Genomic DNA, 19437 nt, shown 5'->3' with positions numbered 1-19437 from the left:
TCATACATCTCCCCTTGACAGTCTGTAAAATGACAGGAGCTGATTGGTTGTTATCTGTTTCCACTTTATCTCTCTCCAAAGTTTGATACATCTCCCTTATAGTCATATAGGCAAATACACATATCTCTATTAATTGTTTTATTAATATACACACAATGTTGTGGTTAATGTAGTAGCTATTGCTACATCTCACAATCTCATCTGTGTGTTTAATTCATTCAAATTGCATATGAGATGCTGTCATATTGCCCAGGATAGTGAGGCACTCAGAACAAAATGGTGGACCCAGTGCTGCTGCCTATAATGGGTCATGTGATCGGTATCTGCAGAAAAATGGTGTACACAGTGCTGCTGCCTATAATGGGTCATGTCATCGTTATCTGCATAAAAATGGTGGACCCAGTGCTGCTGCCTTATAATGGGTCATGTGATCGGTATCGGCAGCAAAATGGTGGACACAGTGCTGCTGCCTATAATGGGTCATGTGATCGGTATCTGCAGTTACCAGTGTACAATATTTGTATCATCCAATACTGATATCAGAATATGACAATTATACAAATATTATGACAGAATTATACCTTTACATTACTGTTGTTTAATTGTTATACTTAAAGCCAAAATTATAGAAATGTCTGTATGTGAGGGGGGTGTTTAAGTACCCCAGGGCCCTGGCTGCACCCACTGTGGCAAATGTTACCAGCCTTCCGTAGACCACGATTCTCTTTTATTCTCTTCCCATGTACCATGGGGGTCATTCCGAGTTGTTCGCTCGCAAGCTGCTTTTAGCAGCTTTGCACACGCTAAGCCGCCGCCTACTGGGAGTGAATCTTAGCATATTAAAATTGCGAACGAAAGATTAGCAGAATTGCGAATAGACACTTCTTAGCAGATTCTGAGTAGCTCCAGACTTACTCGGCATCTGCGATCAGTTCAGTGTTTGTCGTTCCTGGTTTGACGTCACAAACACACCCAGCGTTCGCCCAGACACTCCTCCGTTTCTCCAGCCACTCCCGCGTTTTTCCCAGAAACGGTAGCGTTTTTTCGCACACACCCATAAAACGGCCAGTTTCCGCCCAGAAACACCCACTTCCTGTCAATCACATTACGATCACCAGAACGAAGAAAAAACCTCGTAATGCCGTGAGTAAAATTCCAAACTGCACAGCAAATTTACTTGGCGCAGTCGCACTGCGGACATTGCGCATGCGCATTAGCGACTATTCGCTCCGTTGCGACAAAAAAATAACGAGCGAACAACTCGGAATGACCCCCCATGTCCGGTAGATCTCCGCAATGTGAATATATCCAATGGATCAGTGTGTGCAGGCCACGTGTTATCACACAGGGAAGTCGTCAGATATGACCGGCTGGTGGTACTTGGCGAAAGGGTCATGAACCAGCAGTTAGATAGAACACAAGAGTGATGACATGTGGGTTTACCATTGCACAACGCTCACTGTACATATTACTAATATAGTCCTCAGCAGTGCAGAGAGCACATCCAATAAACTAGGAGACATTTATAGGTGTCCCTAGCAAATGGCACAGAACAGGTGCCTCTATATCCACCCACACATATCCACCCTGTATGCTGTAGACTTGAAGTTGTCACTCCTTTATCCACCATCTGCTAGAAATAAGTAACAACACTGGGGGAAGGAAATGTGGGTGCACACTAGTGAGGTGCTATAGCCCATTGTAATTTTTCTTATTATGTGTTAGAGAATTGTCCTGAAAATCTTTTGTTTTTTTTTTAATTTTATCTATCTATCTATCTATCTATCTATCTATCTATCTATCTATCTATCTATCTATCTATCTATCTATCTATCTATCTATCTATCTATCTCCTGACGAAAGGTGTCATAAATGCACCTGAAACGTTGATAACTACCTAAGCTGGCCTGTCCGCTTATTTGAAATCCGGGGAGTGCCACCTGTTTGTTTGTATCTATGATGGAGCCGCTGGTTCGTGGGAGGACACCCAGGTGTCAAATATGGAAAGTGGAGTGTCGGTCTACATTGTTTGTATATATATAGAGAGAGAGAGAGAGAGAGAGATTACACAGTGCGGCACTCAGGACACAATCACGGCAACACGAGGGTACATACCAACGTTTCAAACCTTTATCAGTTTGTCCTGAAGACAAACTGATAAAGGTTTGAAACGTTGGTGTTTACCCTCATGTTGCCGTGATTGTGTCCTGAGTGCCGCACTGTGGAATCTCTGTATACTGCTGCCATGCAGGTGTGAGGGCACCGGACCAAGTACCTGTTCTTTTCTGGGAGTGCCGAGTCTATGACTGGAGATAGATATATATATATATATATATATATACACACACACTGCTCAAAAAAATAAAGGGAATACTAAAATAACACATCCTAGCTCTGAATGAATGAAATATTCTTATTAAATACTTTGTTCTTTACATAGTTGAATGTGCTGACAACAAAATCACACAAAAATTATCAATGGAAATCAAATTTATTAACCCATGGAGGTCTGGATTTGGAGTCACCCTCAAAATTAAAGTGGAAAAACACGCTATAGGCTGATCCAACTTTGATGTAATGTCCTTAAAACAAGTCAAAATGAGGCTCAGTAGTGTGTGTGGCCTCCACGTGCCTGTATGACCTCCCTACAACGCCTGGGCATGCTCCTGATGAGGTGGCGGATGGTCTCCTGAGGGATCTCCTTCCAGACCTGGACTAAAGCATCCGCCAACTCCTGGACAGTCTGTGGTGCAACGTGGCGTTGGTGGATGGAGCGAGACATGATGTCCCAGATGTGCTCAATTGGATTCAGGTCTGGGGAACGGGCGGGCCAGTCCATAGTATCAATGCCTTCGTCTTGCAGGAACTGCTGACACACTCCAGCCACATGAGGTCTAGCATTGTCTTGCATTAGGAGGAACCCAGGGCCAACCGCACCAGCATATGGTCTCACAAGGGGTCTGAGGATCTCATCTCGGTACCTAATGGCAGTCAGGCTACCTCTGGCGAGCACATGGAGGGCTGTGCGTCTCCCCAGAAGAAATGCCACCCCACACCATTACTGACCCACTGCCAAACCGGTCATGCTGGAGGATGTTGCAGGCAGCAGAACGTTCTCCTTGGCATCTCCAGACTTTGTCACGTCTGTCACGTGCTCAGTGAGAACCTGCTTTCATCTGTGAAGAGCACAGGGCGCCAGTGGCGAATTTGCCAATCTTGGTGTTCTCTGGCAAATGCCAAACGTCCTGCACGGTGTTGGGCTGTAAGCACAACCCCCACCTGTGGACGTCTGGCCCTCTTACCACCCTCAGTGAGTCTGTTTCTGATCGTTTGAGTAGACACATGCACATTTGTGGCTTGCTGGAGGTCATTTTGCAGGGCTCTGGCAGTGCTCCTCCTGTTCCTCCTTGCACAAAGGCGTAGGTAGCGTTCCTGCTGCTGGGTTGTTGCCCTCCTACGGCCTCCTCCACGTCTCCTGATGTACTGGCCTGTCTCCTAGTAGCGCCTCCATGCTCTGGACACTACGCTGACAGACACAGCAAACCTTCTTGCCACAGCTCGCATTGATGTGCCATCCTGGATGAGCTGCAATACCTGAGCCACTTGTGTGGGTTGTAGACTCCGTCTCATGCTACCACTAGAGTGAAAGCACCGCCAGCTTTCAAAAGTGACCAAAACATCAGCCAGAAAGCATAGGAGCTGAGAAGTGGTCTGTGGTCACCACCTGCAGAACAACTCCTTTATTGGGGGTTTCTTGCTAATTGCCTATAATTCCCACCTGTTGTCTATTCCATTTGCACAACAGCATGTGAAATTGATTGTCCATCAGTGTTGCTTCCTAAGTGGACAGTTTGATTTCACAGAAGTGTGATTGACTTGGAGTTACATTGTGTTGTGTAAGTGTTCCCTTTATTTTTTTGAGCAGAGTATATAATATATATATATATATATATATATATATTAGTGATGAGCGGGTTCGGTTTCTCGGAAACCGAACCCCCCCAAACTTCACGCTTTTTACACGGGTCCGAGGCAGACTCGGATCTTCCCGCCTTGCTCGGTTAACCCGAGCGCGCCCGAACGTCATCATCCCGCTGTCGGATTCTCGCGAGGCTCGGATTCTATCGCGAGACTCGGATTCTATATAAGGAGCCGCGCGTCGCCGCCATTTTCACACGTGCATTGAGATTGATAGGGAGAGGACGTGGCTGGCGTCCTCTCCGTTTATAGAGAAGAGAGTAGAGAGTTAGAGACACTATTTACTAATTTTGGGGAGCATATTAGGACTGGAGTACTACTACTTGCTGATAGTGTGACCAGTGACCACCAGTTTAATTAATCCGTTCTCTGCCTGAAAAAAAACGATACACAGTGTGACACAGTTGTCACAACTGAGGGCCTGAGCTGACGGGAGGCAGCCTCAGTTGTAGGGGCTGAGATGTATCGGAACCTGGGAGGTTGTATCAGACCCCTGGACATGTAAGTAACATGAATAATAACTGCCCGAAGGCGTGACCACGACAACTTGGATAAAAGTCAATGATGTTTATTATGACAACTCCGCAACACAGCAGCAGTAAAAGAAAACGTAAAAGTCAGCAAAGAATAAATACAGTTCCTGGGTACTACAGGATGGCAGGAGCCACAGGGCACTGGTAGTGTGAGATAGTTCTTATGATCTTCTAGATGGAAAGTCCTTACCAGGCCCGACTGTAGCAATGGAGATAACCCAGGATTGTGCCAGCTGGTGTTCCAGGAAAAGCTGGGTTGCTGAAGATAAAACAGCTGCTGTGGATACTGGCTGGAACCAGACTGTTGTTAGCACGGAGTGGATACTGGCTGGAACCAGTTAAATAATAAATGAACTTGGGAGCGATGAAATATGAACTGAAATGTAGAACTTGAGAGCGGAGAAATAATAATACCGGTGGAGAGTGGTAAAGTGTAGAAAGGACACCGGCCCTTTAAGGGAAGCTGTACTCTGCTGGAAGCTGAGCTGGAAGCAGGTAATGTTGTAGCTGGAAACAGATGAATCCACAATGGATTGGAGAGTCAGGCTACACCGCAGGTGGAATGCTGGTGCGGGTCTCTATGGTGGAAGTCTTGAGACAGGAGCTGGAACCTGGAAGACAATCACAGGAGAGAGACAAACAGGAACTAGGTTTGACAACCAAAGCACTGACGCCTTCCTTGCTCAGGCACAGTGTATTTATACCTGCAGCAAGGAAGGGATTGGCTAGGCAATTATGCAGATTAACAATACTGACAACAGATTGGAGGAAATGATCAGCTGACAGAATCCAAGATGGCTGCGCCCATGCAGACACTTGGAGGGAAGTTTGGTTTGTAATCCATGTGGTAATGAAAACAGTAATGGCGGCGCCGGCCACCGGAGACAGGAGGCGCCAGGCTGACAGATGCACATCCAACCACGCGGACACAGCGGAGGCCGCGGCTGACGTAATCGCCACTCAGACACTCTGCATGCAGATGTTCAGGGACGGCGGCGGAGGCCGCGGGAGACGCCATGCCAGGTGTAATATGGCGTTTACTGTGACAGCGTCCCAGAGTGACAGGAGAGGATACAGGAATGTACACATCAGGATAACAGATGGAATCCGGTCCTGGAGCGCTGAGCCAGCCTTAGGAGGCATCTGATGGGTAAGAAATGGCGTCCAGATACCCGGATCGTGACAGCACCCCCCCTTTAGGAGTGGCCCCAGGACACTTCTTTGGCTTTTGAGGAAACTTGGAATGGAATCTCCGGACCAAGGCAGGAGCATGGACATCAGAAGCATTGGTCCATGAACGTTCCTCAGGACCATAACCTTTCCAGTCAATAAGATATTGTAGTTGACCGTAACGGTGACGTGAGTCCAGGATCTTGGCCACTTCATACTCAACGCCTCGTTGAGTTTGGACTTTCGGAGTTGGAGGAAGTGAGGAATGAAACCGATTCAAGATCAGCGGTTTCAACAGGGAAACATGGAATGTCCTGGGTATTTTTAAGAAGGGAGGCAACTGGAGTCTGTAAGCAACAGGATTGATGACTTGTTCAATCTTGAAAGGACCGATATAGCGAGGTGCAAACTTCATACTGGGAACTCTTAACCTCAAATTCTTCGTGGATAACCATACCCGATCACCCACCTTGAGAGCAGGAACTGCTCGACGCTTCTTATCCGCAAACTTCTTGTACCTGAACGATGCCTTGAGCAGAGCTGATCGTACGCTCTTCCAGATATTGGCAAACTGATGCAAGGTGATATCCACTGCGGGAACAGAAGTTGCTGGAAGCGGTTGGAACTCAGGGACTTTAGGGTGGAATCCAAAGTTAGTGAAGAATGGTGTTGAAGCAGATGAAGAATGATACTGGTTGTTATGACAGAACTCGGCCCAGGGAAGTAATTGAACCCAGTCATCTTGAGAGGAGGACACATAGATGCGGAGGAAGGCCTCCAAGTCCTGATTCACCCTCTCGGTTTGACCATTGGTCTGAGGATGGTAAGCCGTGGAAAACTTTAGCTTGACTTGGAGGACTTGACATAAACTTCGCCAGAATTTGGCTGTGAATTGAACTCCTCGATCTGAGATAATTTCTTCAGGAAGACCGTGGAGTCGGAAGATCTCTTGTATGAATACTTGAGCCAACTTGGAAGCTGACGGAAGACCGGTGAGAGGAATGAAGTGTGCCATCTTGGTGAACCGGTCAACTACCACCCAGATGGTATTGAACTTGTTGCACATGGGTAAGTCCGTAATGAAATCCATCGACAAGTGGGTCCATGGTCGACGGGGAACGGATAGTGGAACCAGTTGCCCCGCAGGCGACTGGCGGGATACTTTATGTTGGGCACACTTTGGGCAAGATGCAATAAACTCCAAGACGTCCTTTTTCAGAGTTGGCCACCAATAGGACCTAGAGATAAACTCCAGGGTTTTTTGGATACCTGTATGTCCGGCAAAACGGGAAGCATGGGCCCAATGCATGAGCTTCTTCCTTAGCATCGGCTTCACAAAACTTTTCCCTGATGGGGGCGTAGAGTCCATCCCTACCGTGGAGAATGCCAACGGATTTATAATAGGATGCTTGTCTGAAGACTCTGACTCATTTTCTTGCTCCCATGAGCGGGAAAGGGCATCGGCCTTGCGATTCTGAGAGCCCGGACAGAACTGGAGTTTAAAGTCGAACCTGGAAAAGAAAAGTGCCCATCTGGCCTGACGAGGGTTGAGACATTGTGCGCCCTTCAGGTATAAAAGGTTCTTGTGATCTGTAAGTATGGTGATTGAATGAGAAGCTCCCTCCAACAGATACCTCCACTCTTCTAGAGCGAGCTTGATGGCTAGCAACTCCTGGTCGCCAATGGCATAGTTGCGCTCAGCTGGGGAGAACTTCCGGGAGAAGAAACTGCAAGGGTGTAAATGGCCATCTTTAGCCCTCTGAGATAACACCGCTCCTACTCCAACGGAGGAGGCATCCACCTCTAAGATGAAAGGAGAGTCGATGTCAGGCTGTTTCAGAACAGGCGCAGAGATGAACCTTTGTTTTAAAAGATGAAATGCTTGCATGGCTTCTTCAGACCACTTGGACGGGTTAGCACCCTTCTTAGTGAAAGCAGTAATAGGCGCCACAATGGTGGAAAAGTCTCGTATAAACTTTCGGTAATAGTTGGCGAACCCTAAGAACCTCTGGACCCCTTTGAGGGTTAAGGGTACCGGCCAATTTTGGATTGCTTGTAGTTTCTCAGGATCCATCTCTAGTCCGGAACCGGACACAATGTACCCTAGAAACGGAATGGACTTGACTTCAAAGACGCATTTTTCTAATTTGCAATAGAGATGATTGACACGGAGACGGGACAGAACCTCTTTAACCCAAAAACGATGTTCCTCTAAATCGTTGGCAAAAATGAGGATATCGTCTAGATAGACCACGACATGACGGTATAGAATGTCTCTGAAGATCTCATTGACAAAATGCTGGAAGACAGCTGGAGCATTGCTCAATCCGAAGGGCATGACGAGGTACTCATAATGTCCGTCACGGGTGTTAAAGGCGGTCTTCCACTCGTCACCCTCACGGATCCGGATGAGATTGTATGCACCTCGCAAGTCCAGCTTTGTAAAGATGGTAGCTCCGCTAACTCTGTCAAAGAGCTCAGTAATCAGGGGTAAAGGATAACGGTTCTTGATGGTAATGTCGTTCAAACCTCTGTAGTCGATGCACGGCCGCAGACCACCATCTTTCTTTTTTACAAAAAAGAAGCCTGCGCCGGCTGGAGAAGAAGAAGGTCGAATGAACCCCTTTGCTAGGTTCTCTTTAATATATTCCTCCATAGAATGCGTCTCAGGCAGAGACAACGGATAAGTTCGACCTCGAGGTGGAACCTTCCCTGGAACGAGATCAATCGGACAATCCCATTCTCTATGAGGAGGAAGGATATCAGCAGAAGCTTTACTGAACACATCCGTGAAATCTTGATATGGAGGAGGTGGAACATCAGACGACCTGGGGGAGGAAGAACAGACAGGCAATACTTTAAACAAACATGTCTCAGCACAGGAGGAACCCCATGCCAGGATTTGCGTAGTCGTCCAATCAATTGTAGGATTGTGAAGACGGAGCCATGGAAGGCCCAGGACCACAGGATGTGTGGCTCTTGGAATCACTAAAAAAGAAATAAGTTCGGAATGAAGAACTCCCACTCTCAGACGAACTGGTAGAGTCCTTAAAGAAATAACTGCATCAAAAATTTTGCTGCCATCCACGGCAGTTAAAGAAATGGACGAAGGAAGTCTCTCGGTGGGTAGGGACCACCGTTTAACATAGGCTTCGGTAATAAAGTTCCCAGCTGCTCCGGAATCAAGGAGGGCAATGACGTTCCGATAACGTTGAGCAACTTGAAGCGAGACTGGGAGATTACAATCTTGAGGAGATGGAGAGGAGATCATTACTCCTAGCCGGCCCTCTCCTTGGCGAGCTAGGATTTGGAGTTTCCCGGACGTTTGGGACAGGCATTAATGGTGTGAGACGGAGCTGCACAATAGAGACAGAGAAACTCGGAGAGACGTCTTCGGCGCTCAGCAGGAGTTAAACGGGAACGGCCAAGTTGCATGGGCTCATCTTTAGATGGTGACAGTTGACGAGGAGGAGGAGCAGAAGATTTTGGAGCAGATGATCTTCCACGCTCAGTTGCTCTCTCCCTGAAACGTAAATCAACTTTCGTGCAGAGTGAGATTAGCTCATCTAACTTAGAAGGTAAGTCTCTGGTAGCTAACTCATCTTTAATACGCTCAGATAAGCCATGCCAGAATGCAGCATACAGGGCCTCGTCGTTCTATGCCAGTTCGGATGCCAGGATCTGGAACTGTATCAGATATTGTCCTACAGTACGTGACCCCTGGCGTAAACGGAGAATCTCGGATGAAGCTGAGGTTACCCGGCCTGGCTCGTCGAAGATGCGCCTGAATGTTGACACGAAGGCAGTGTAGGAAGATAGCAGGGTGTCGGACCTCTCCCATAACGGTGATGCCCAATCAAGGGCTGAGCCACTGAGAAGAGAAATAATGTAGGCAATTTTTGTACGGTCACTGGGAAAATTGCCAGGTTGTAGCTCAAACTGAATCTCACACTGGTTGAGAAATCCCCTGCAGAATCTTGGAGATCCGTCAAATTTTGCTGGCGTTGGAAGATGAAGACGTGGAGCAGAAATGGGTAAGGTGGGTGGGGTTATAGCTGGAGTCACTGTGGTTGATGCACCAGACGCGCCTGATCCACGGAGAGTTGTCTGAATCCCATCCAGCCGAGTAGAGAGATCCTGGAGACAGCGGATGATGTGGCCCTGTGCAGCCTCCTGATGTTCTAGTCGGGCTGCCAGTTCTTGCATCGGCCTGGCCGCTTGATCCTGGTCTCCGGCTGGATTCATTAGGTCAGTGCTTACTGTCACAACTGAGGGCCTGAGCTGACGGGAGGCAGCCTCAGTTGTAGGGGCTGAGATGTACCGGAACCTGGGAGGTTGTATCAGACCCCTGGACATGTAAGTAACATGAATAATAACTGCCCGAAGGCGTGACCACGACAACTTGGATAAAAGTCAATGATGTTTATTATGACAACTCCGCAACACAGCAGCAGTAAAAGAAAACGTAAAAGTCAGCAAAGAATAAATACAGTTCCTGGGTACTACAGGATGGCAGGAGCCACAGGGCACTGGTAGTGTGAGATAGTTCTTATGATCTTCTAGATGGAAAGTCCTTACCAGGCCCGACTGTAGCAATGGAGATAACCCAGGATTGTGCCAGCTGGTGTTCCAGGAAAAGCTGGGTTGCTGAAGATAAAACAGCTGCTGTGGATACTGGCTGGAACCAGACTGTTGTTAGCACGGAGTGGATACTGGCTGGAACCAGTTAAATAATAAATGAACTTGGGAGCGATGAAATATGAACTGAAATGTAGAACTTGAGAGCGGAGAAATAATAATACCGGTGGAGAGTGGTAAAGTGTAGAAAGGACACCGGCCCTTTAAGGGAAGCTGTACTCTGCTGGAAGCTGAGCTGGAAGCAGGTAATGTTGTAGCTGGAAACAGATGAATCCACAATGGATTGGAGAGTCAGGCTACACCGCAGGTGGAATGCTGGTGCGGGTCTCTATGGTGGAAGTCTTGAGACAGGAGCTGGAACCTGGAAGACAATCACAGGAGAGAGACAAACAGGAACTAGGTTTGACAACCAAAGCACTAACGCCTTCCTTGCTCAGGCACAGTGTATTTATACCTGCAGCAAGGAAGGGATTGGCTAGGCAATTATGCAGATTAACAATACTGACAACAGATTGGAGGAAATGATCAGCTGACAGAATCCAAGATGGCTGCGCCCATGCAGACACTTGGAGGGAAGTTTGGTTTGTAATCCATGTGGTAATGAAAACAGTAATGGCGGCGCCGGCCACCGGAGACAGGAGGCGCCAGGCTGACAGATGCACATCCAACCACGCGGACACAGCGGAGGCCGCGGCTGACGTAATCGCCACTCAGACACTCTGCATGCAGAAGTTCAGGGACGGCGGCGGAGGCCGCGGGAGACGCCATGCCAGGTGTAATATGGCGTTTACTGTGACAGCGTCCCAGAGTGACAGGAGAGGATACAGGAATGTACACATCAGGATAACAGATGGAATCCGGTCCTGGAGCGCTGAGCCAGCCTTAGGAGGCATCTGATGGGTAAGAAATGGCGTCCAGATACCCGGATCGTGACAACAGTCACATACCATATCTGTGCTCAGCCTCAGTGTGCTGCATCATCATATGTAATACTGTATATCTGACTGTGCTGAGTGCTCACTGCTCACACAGCTTAATTGTGGGGGAGACTGGGGAGCAGTTAGAGCAGGAGTACATAAATAATATATTTTAAGTACAGTGCACACTTTTGCTGCCAGAGTGCCACACTGCCAGTGTGACTGACCAGTGACCACACTGACCACCAGTATATTGTGATTGTCTACTTAGGACGGAGTACTACTTGCTGATAGTGTGACCAGTGACCACCACCAGTTTAATTAATCCGTTCTCTGCCTGAAAAAAAAACGATACACAGTGTGACACAGTCACATACCATATCTGTGCTCAGCCCAGTGTGCTGCATCATATGTAATACTGTATATCATTATCTGACTGTGCTGAGTGCTCACTGCTCACACAGCTTAATTGTGGGGGAGACTGGGGAGCAGTTATAGCAGGAGTACATATTTTAAGTACAGTGCACACTTTTGCTGCCAGAGTGCCACTGCCAGTGTGACTGACCAGTGACCACTGACCACCAGTATATTGTGATTGTCTGCTGACCACCAGTATATTGTGATTGTCTGCCTGAAAAAGTTAAACACTCGTCGTGTGGTGTTTTTATAAACGCATTCTGCAGACAGTGTCCAGCAGGTCCGTCATTACATAATATATACCTGTCCGGCTGCAGTACTAGTGTGATATATATATATTTTAATTTTATCTCATTATCATCCAGTCTATATTAGCAGCAGACACAGTACGGTAGTCCACGGCTGTAGCTACCTCTGTGTCGGCAGTCGCTCGTCCATCCATAATTGTATACCACCTACCCGTGGTTTTTTTTTTCTATCTTCTTGATACTAGTAGCTTACTTTAGGAGTCTGCAGTGCTGACAGACAGTGTCCAGCAGGTCCGTCATTACATAATATATACCTGTCCGGCTGCAGTACTAGTGTGATATATATATATATATTTTAATTTTATCTCATTATCATCCAGTCTATATTAGCAGCAGACACAGTACGGTAGTCCACGGCTGTAGCTACCTCTGTGTCGGCAGTCGCTCGTCCATCCATAATTGTATACCACCTACCCGTGGTTTTTTTTTTTCTATCTTCTTGATACTAGTAGCTTACTTTAGGAGTCTGCAGTGCTGACAGACAGTGTCCAGCAGGTCCGTCATTACATAATATATACCTGTCCGGCTGCAGTACTAGTGTGATATATATATATATTTTAATTTTATCTCATTATCATCCAGTCTATATTAGCAGCAGACACAGTACGGTAGTCCACGGCTGTAGCTACCTCTGTGTCGGCAGTCGCTCGTCATCCATAAGTATACTAGTATCCATCCATCTCCATTGTTTACCTGAGGTGCCTTTTAGTTGTGCCTATTAAAATATGGAGAACAAAAATGTTGAGGTTCCAAAAATAGGGAAAGATCAAGATCCACTTCCACCTCGTGCTGAAGCTGCTGCCACTAGTCATGGCCGAGACGATGAAATTCCATCAACGTCGTCTGCCAAGGCCGATGCCCAATGTCATAGTACAGAGCATGTAAAATCCAAAACACCAAATATCAGTAAAAAAAGGACTCAAAAATCTAAAATAAAATTGTCGGAGGAGAAGCGTAAACTTGCCAATATGCCATTTACCACACGGAGTGGCAAGGAACAGCTGAGGCCCTGGCCTATGTTCATGGCTAGTGGTTCAGCTTCACATGAGGATGGAAGCACTCAGCCTCTCGCTAGAAAAATGAAAAGACTCAAGCTGGCAAAAGCACAGCAAAGAACTGTGCGTTCTTCGAAATCCCAAATCCACAAGGAGAGTCCAATTGTGTCGGTTGCGATGCCTGATCTTCCCAACACTGGACGTGAAGAGCATGCGCCTTCCACCATTTGCACGCCCCCTGCAAGTGCTGGAAGGAGCACCCGCAGTCCAGTTCCTGATAGTCAGATTGAAGATGTCAGTGTTGAAGTACACCAGGATGAGGAGGATATGGGTGTTGCTGGCGCTGGGGAGGAAATTGACAAGGAGGATTCTGATGGTGAGGTGGTTTGTTTAAGTCAGGCACCCGGGGAGACACCTGTTGTCCGTGGGAGGAATATGGCCATTGACATGCCTGGTGAAAATACCAAAAAAATCAGCTCTTCGGTGTGGAAGTATTTCAACAGAAATGCGGACAACATTTGTCAAGCCGTGTGTTGCCTTTGTCAAGCTGTAATAAGTAGGGGTAAGAACGTTAACCACCTCGGAACATCCTCCCTTATACGTCACCTGCAGCGCATTCATAATAAGTCAGTGACAAGTTCAAAAACTTTGGGCGACAGCGGAAGCAGTCCAGTGACCAGTAAATCCCTTCCTCTTGTAACCAAGCTCACGCAAACCACCCCACCAACTCCCTCAGTGTCAATTTCCTCCTTCCCCAGGAATGCCAATAGTCCTGCAGGCCATGTCACTGGCAATTCTGACGAGTCCTCTCCTGCCTGGGATTCCTCCGATGCATCCTTGCGTGTAACGCCTACTGCTGCTGGCGCTGCTGTTGTTGCTGCTGGGAGTCGATGGTCATCCCAGAGGGGAAGTCGTAAGACCACTTTTACTACTTCCACCAAGCAATTGACTGTCCAACAGTCCTTTGCGAGGAAGATGAAATATCACAGCAGTCATCCTGCTGCAAAGCGGATAACTGAGGCCTTGGCATCCTGGGTGGTGAGAAACGTGGTTCCGGTATCCATCATTACTGCAGAGCCAACTAGAGACTTGTTGGAGGTACTGTGTCCCCGGTACCAAATACCATCTAGGTTCCATTTCTCTAGGCAGGCGATACCGAAAATGTACACAGACCTCAGAAAAAGAGTCACCAGTGTCCTAAAAAATGCAGCTGTACCCAATGTCCACTTAACCACGGACATGTGGACAAGTGGAGCAGGGCAGGGTCAGGACTATATGACTGTGACAGCCCACTGGGTAGATGTATGGACTCCCGCCGCAAGAACAGCAGCGGCGGCACCAGTAGCAGCATCTCGCAAACGCCAACTCTTTCCTAGGCAGGCTACGCTTTGTATCACCGGTTTCCAGAATACGCACACAGCTGAAAACCTCTTACGGCAACTGAGGAAGATCATCGCGGAATGGCTTACCCCAATTGGACTCTCCTGTGGATTTGTGGCATCGGACAACGCCAGCAATATTGTGTGTGCATTAAATCTGGGCAAATTCCAGCACGTCCCATGTTTTGCACATACCTTGAATTTGGTGGTGCAGAATTATTTAAAAAACGAGAGGGGCGTGCAAGAGATGCTGTCGGTGGCCAGAAGGGCCACTAGGGTCGCTTAGCTTACTCAAACAGCTACCTCATTGCGCCTCTTTTTTTCTTTGCGTCATGTGCTGTTTGGGGGGGGGGGGTTTTGGAAGGGCCATCCTGCGTGACACTGCAGTGCCACTCCTAGATGGGCCAGGTGTTTGTGTCGGCCACTTGGGTCGCTGAGCTTAGTCACACAGCTACCTCATTGCGCCTCTTTTTTTCTTTGCGTCATGTGCTGTTTGGGGAGTGTTTTTTGGAAGGGCCATCCTGCGTGACACTGCAGTGCCACTCCTAGATGGGCCAGGTGTTTGTGTCGGCCACTTGGGTCGTTGAGCTTACTCACACAGCTACCTCATTGCGCCTCTTTTTTTCTTTGCGTCATGTGCTGTTTGGGGAGTGTTTTTTGGAAGGGCCATCCTGCGTGACACTGCAGTGCCACTCCTAGATGGGCCAGGTGTTTGTGTCGGCCACTTGGGTCGCTTAGCTTAGTCATCCAGCGACCTCGGTGCAAATTTTAGGACTAAAAATAATATTGTGAGGTGTGAGGTGTTCAGAATAGACTGAAAATGAGTGGAAATTATGGTTTTTGAGGTTAATAATACTTTGGGATCAAAATGACCCCCAAATTCTATGATTTAAGCTGTTTTTTAGGGTTTTTTGAAAAAAACACCCGAATCCAAAACACACCCGAATCCGACAAAAAAAATTCGGTGAGGTTTTGCCAAAACGCGTTCGAACCCAAAACACGGCCGCGGAACCGAACCCAAAACCAAAACACAAAACCCGAAAAACGTCAAGTGCACATCCCTAATATATATATATATATATATATAAGCAGCCATTCCTTCCCATACAGCGGCACTCGGAGTCTGATTTAAAAGGTGCAGTAAAGTGCTTTTATTCGGTCATAATAACAATTTGCAATCCAACGTTTCGGGGCGCAACCCGCCCCTTTGTCAAGGTGAGCAAACGCTCACCTTGACAAAGGGGCGGGTTGCGCCCCGAAACGTTGGATTGCAAATTGTTATTATGACCGAATAAAAGCACTTTACTGCACCTTTTAAATCAGACTCCGAGTGCCGCTGTATGGGAAGGAATGGCTGCTTGTAATGAATTTTCAGAGGGCACCGGAGCACAGTAAAATTACTAGGTGAGTGCCAATCCGTGTGTATCAACTATATATATATATATATATATACACACACACACACACACACACACACACACAGTATATCTCCAATATACTAGAAGGCTAACGCTGCTCCTCACCTCTATGGGGGGAATTCAAGTGTTTTGCACGCCAGCCACCACTAGATGGTGCCCGACGTAGCAATTCAAGTGTTGCTCCGTTCACGCGCGCACAGCTGCCGGCGCTGACATTACTGTTATGTTATAGATATATCTCCACATTCTCAAAAGTTTAGGAAATGAATTTGCCTGTTAAAGAAATGATTCACACTTTACACTACTGTTTAGCGATTGAAAATAAATGTAAAACTTTTTGCAAAAAAGATTTTTAAAAGTTCAGTTTTTTTCAATAACTCAAATTATTTTAGACCTGTTTTCAAATCGCTATGGGGTAGATGTATCAAAGCTTGGAGAGAGATAAAGTGGAGGGAGATAAAGTACCAACCAATCATCTTCTTACGGGTTGGGTATGGGATACCGGCAGTGAGAATGCTGGCGGTCAGAATACCAACACCCTGAATTACTAAAATCCCGACAGCTGCGCTCAACTAAACTAACCCTAACCCTCCCCCGCAGCCTAACCCTAACTGTCCCCTCCTGCAGCCTATCCCTAACCCTCCCCCGTAGCCTAGCCCCAACTCTCCCCTCCTGCAGCCTATCCCTAACCCTCCCTCGTAGCCTAACCTTAACCCTCCCCTCCTGCAGCCTAACCCTCCCCCGTAGCCTAACCCTAACCCTCCCCCGCAGCCTAATCCTAACCCTCCCCCGTAGCCTAACCCTTCCCTCCTGCAGCCTAATCATAACCCTCCCGCGCAGCCTAACCCTAACCCTCCCCTACAGCCTAACCCTAACCCTTCCCTCCTGCAGGCTAATCATAACCCTCCCCCGGAGCCTAACCCTAACCCTCCCCTGCAGCCTAACCCTCCCAAGCAGCCTAACTCTAACCCTCCCCCGCAGCCTAACCCTAACCCTCCCCTCCTGCAGCCTAACCCTCCCGCGCAGCCTAACCCTAACCCTCCCACGCAGCCTAACCCTAACTCTATCCCGCAGCCTAACCTTAACTTTCCCCCACAGCCTAACGCTAACTCTCCCCCGCCGCCTAACCCTAACCTTCCCCCGCAGCCTAACCATAACTCTCCCCCACAGCCTAACCCTAACCCTCCCCTCCTGCAGCCTAACCCTCCTCCGCAGCATAACCCTCCCCCGCAGCCTAACCCTAACCCTTCCGCGCAGCCTAACCCTAACTCTCCCCACAGCCTAACCCTAACTCTCTCCCGCAGCGCAGCCTAACCTTAACTCTCCCCCGCAGCCTAACCCTAACTCTCCCCCGCAGCCTAACCCTAACTCTCCCCCGCAGCCTAACCCACCCCCGCAGCCTAACCCTAACTCTCCCCCGCAGTGCGCATGTGCATGCCAGAGATACGATCGGCATCTCAGCCCAGCGATCGCCTCTGCCTGATTCACAGGCAGAGGCGTTCGCTGGACTGGAGGGGGCAGTCCAGCGGCGTTCGGATGCCACTTTGGGGGCGTGGTCCGGCAACGCAGTCGTGCCTGGACCGTGCTGGAGGGGGGGGGGCATGCCGCGGCGGCTGTATGACGTGATGCAGCCGCTGCAACCTGGGACGTGGCGAAAAGCAGTGACGTGCGGTGGGGTGAGGCAGGTGAGGAAGAGCCTTTCCTGTCATACTAACGTTTGTGCCAGAGTTTTGACTGTATAAAGTATATGAAAAATATAAAGAATAAGGGCCAGATGCATCATTGCTTGGAAAGTGATAAAAGGGAGAGTGAAAAATTACCAGCCAATCAGCTCCCAACTGCCATTTTTCAAACACAGCATGTGACATGGCAGCTAGGACCTGATTGGCTGATACTTTTTCACTCCCCATTTTATCACTTTCCAAGCCATGATGCATCTAGCCCTATGTTTGAAATATCTTTTTGGCATTATTCTAATAATTTTTATAGCCAAAACTGTGTAGTAAAAAGTCTATGGCAGGGGAGGCAGTGCCTCACCTGGCTAACTTTTCCGCACATCTCTGATCAAAACTCTCCAAATTTCCAGGAGTTTATACTGCTGCACCTGTGTATAATTCCCAGATGTACGCTTTGGCTCATATATTGCGTGTAAATCTGGCTCTGGTGCTAGCTAGTGCCTCCGTAGCTATTTAGCTCACCGCACGTCACTGGCGAAAAGTCACCTAACAGCGCAGCAATGCTGCGCAGGTAGGGACTTACCAGGTGTTCTAGCATCGCCGGCGTGCGATGCTATCGTAACCACGTGGCGGGGGGAGGTCCAGACATACGGGGTGGACTAGCCCTCTGCTGGGGGTCCCCCTGCATGTCAGGGCGGCTGATCGTAGCCGTGCAAAATTTTGCACGGCTACGATCAGGTCTGAATCAGGCCCTAAATAAATAACTGTTAAGACATAAAAGAAATATATTATAACAATCTATATCAGAGGAACTTGCCGCTCACCAGCCATTAAGGGATTACAAGTCTCAGCATACCTTCTCAACACATACTGGAACCTATAAATCTATTTTCTGGGGGTCTTAGATTGCCCAAGAGGCACGCAGTAACTGAGGTTGCCCTAAAGACACATTGCTAATAAATGTAATTTATGTAGAGAATAGTGCTGCTGATTCTCATGGATCTTGCTACTTTTGCACTGTGCAGGCCCTATAGCCTAGCATACACAACTTATGTGTGTTTGAGTTATATGCATCTCAACTGCATCTCCACTTGCGGCTGAGAGGGAGTAACTAGGAGGCATTTGCATCATACTTGCCTACTCTCCCGGAATGGCTGGGAGGCTCCCAAAAACCGGGTGACCCTCCCGGCCCCCCGGAAGAGTAGGCAAGTCTCCTGATTCTTAAATTCCCCCCTGCCCGGCCGCCCACTTTGTGAGTAAAGTGGGCTGTCCGGGCAGTCGATGCCGCGATTCTTGTTGAATCGAGTCATCATAGCCACGCCCCCTGCAGTATAATGCCGGTAATAGCGACATTACAGAGCAGTGGGCGTGGCTTAACTGACGTCCCGCTGTAACCACGTCCCAAACTGGCTCCGCCCGACCCCACCCCCTCTGCTCATCATTGTACTGCCCCGCCCCCCTGCTGAGCCGACCTGGCTGATCTCTCCCGCAGAGAGCAGCCAGGAAGTAGGTAAGTATGATTTGCATGTAGTAAATGTGCGCCATGCGCGTGACATGCTAGTACAGACAGAGGGCCTAATTCAGACCTGATTGCAGCAGCAAAATTGCTCTCTAATAGGCAAAACCATGTGCACTGCAGGTGGGGCAAATATAACATGTGCAGAGAGAGTTAGATTTGGGTGGGGTGTGTTTAAACTGAAATATAAAATGCAGTGTAAAAGTAAAGCAGCCAGTATTTACCCTGCACAGAAACAAAATAACCCACCCAAATCTACATTTTTCTGCACATTATATCTGCCCCCCTGCAGTGAAACCATTTCAGCCCCAATGGTTTTGCCCATTAGAGAACAATTTTGCTGCTGCAATCAGGTCTAAATTAGGCCCTGTGTTATGGTCAACTTTTCTTGTGTATGACTGATCCCTAATTTGTTCAATTTACTCCAAAGGCAATTCATCATTTGACCACTGGGGGCAATGTCCCACTAAAATATATGGCTAACACTTTCTT

The sequence above is a fragment of the Pseudophryne corroboree genome, chromosome 7 (assembly GCF_028390025.1).
Source record: "Pseudophryne corroboree isolate aPseCor3 chromosome 7, aPseCor3.hap2, whole genome shotgun sequence".
Lineage (NCBI taxonomy): Eukaryota > Metazoa > Chordata > Amphibia > Anura > Myobatrachidae > Pseudophryne > Pseudophryne corroboree.
This window is presented reverse-complemented; position numbering follows the sequence as displayed.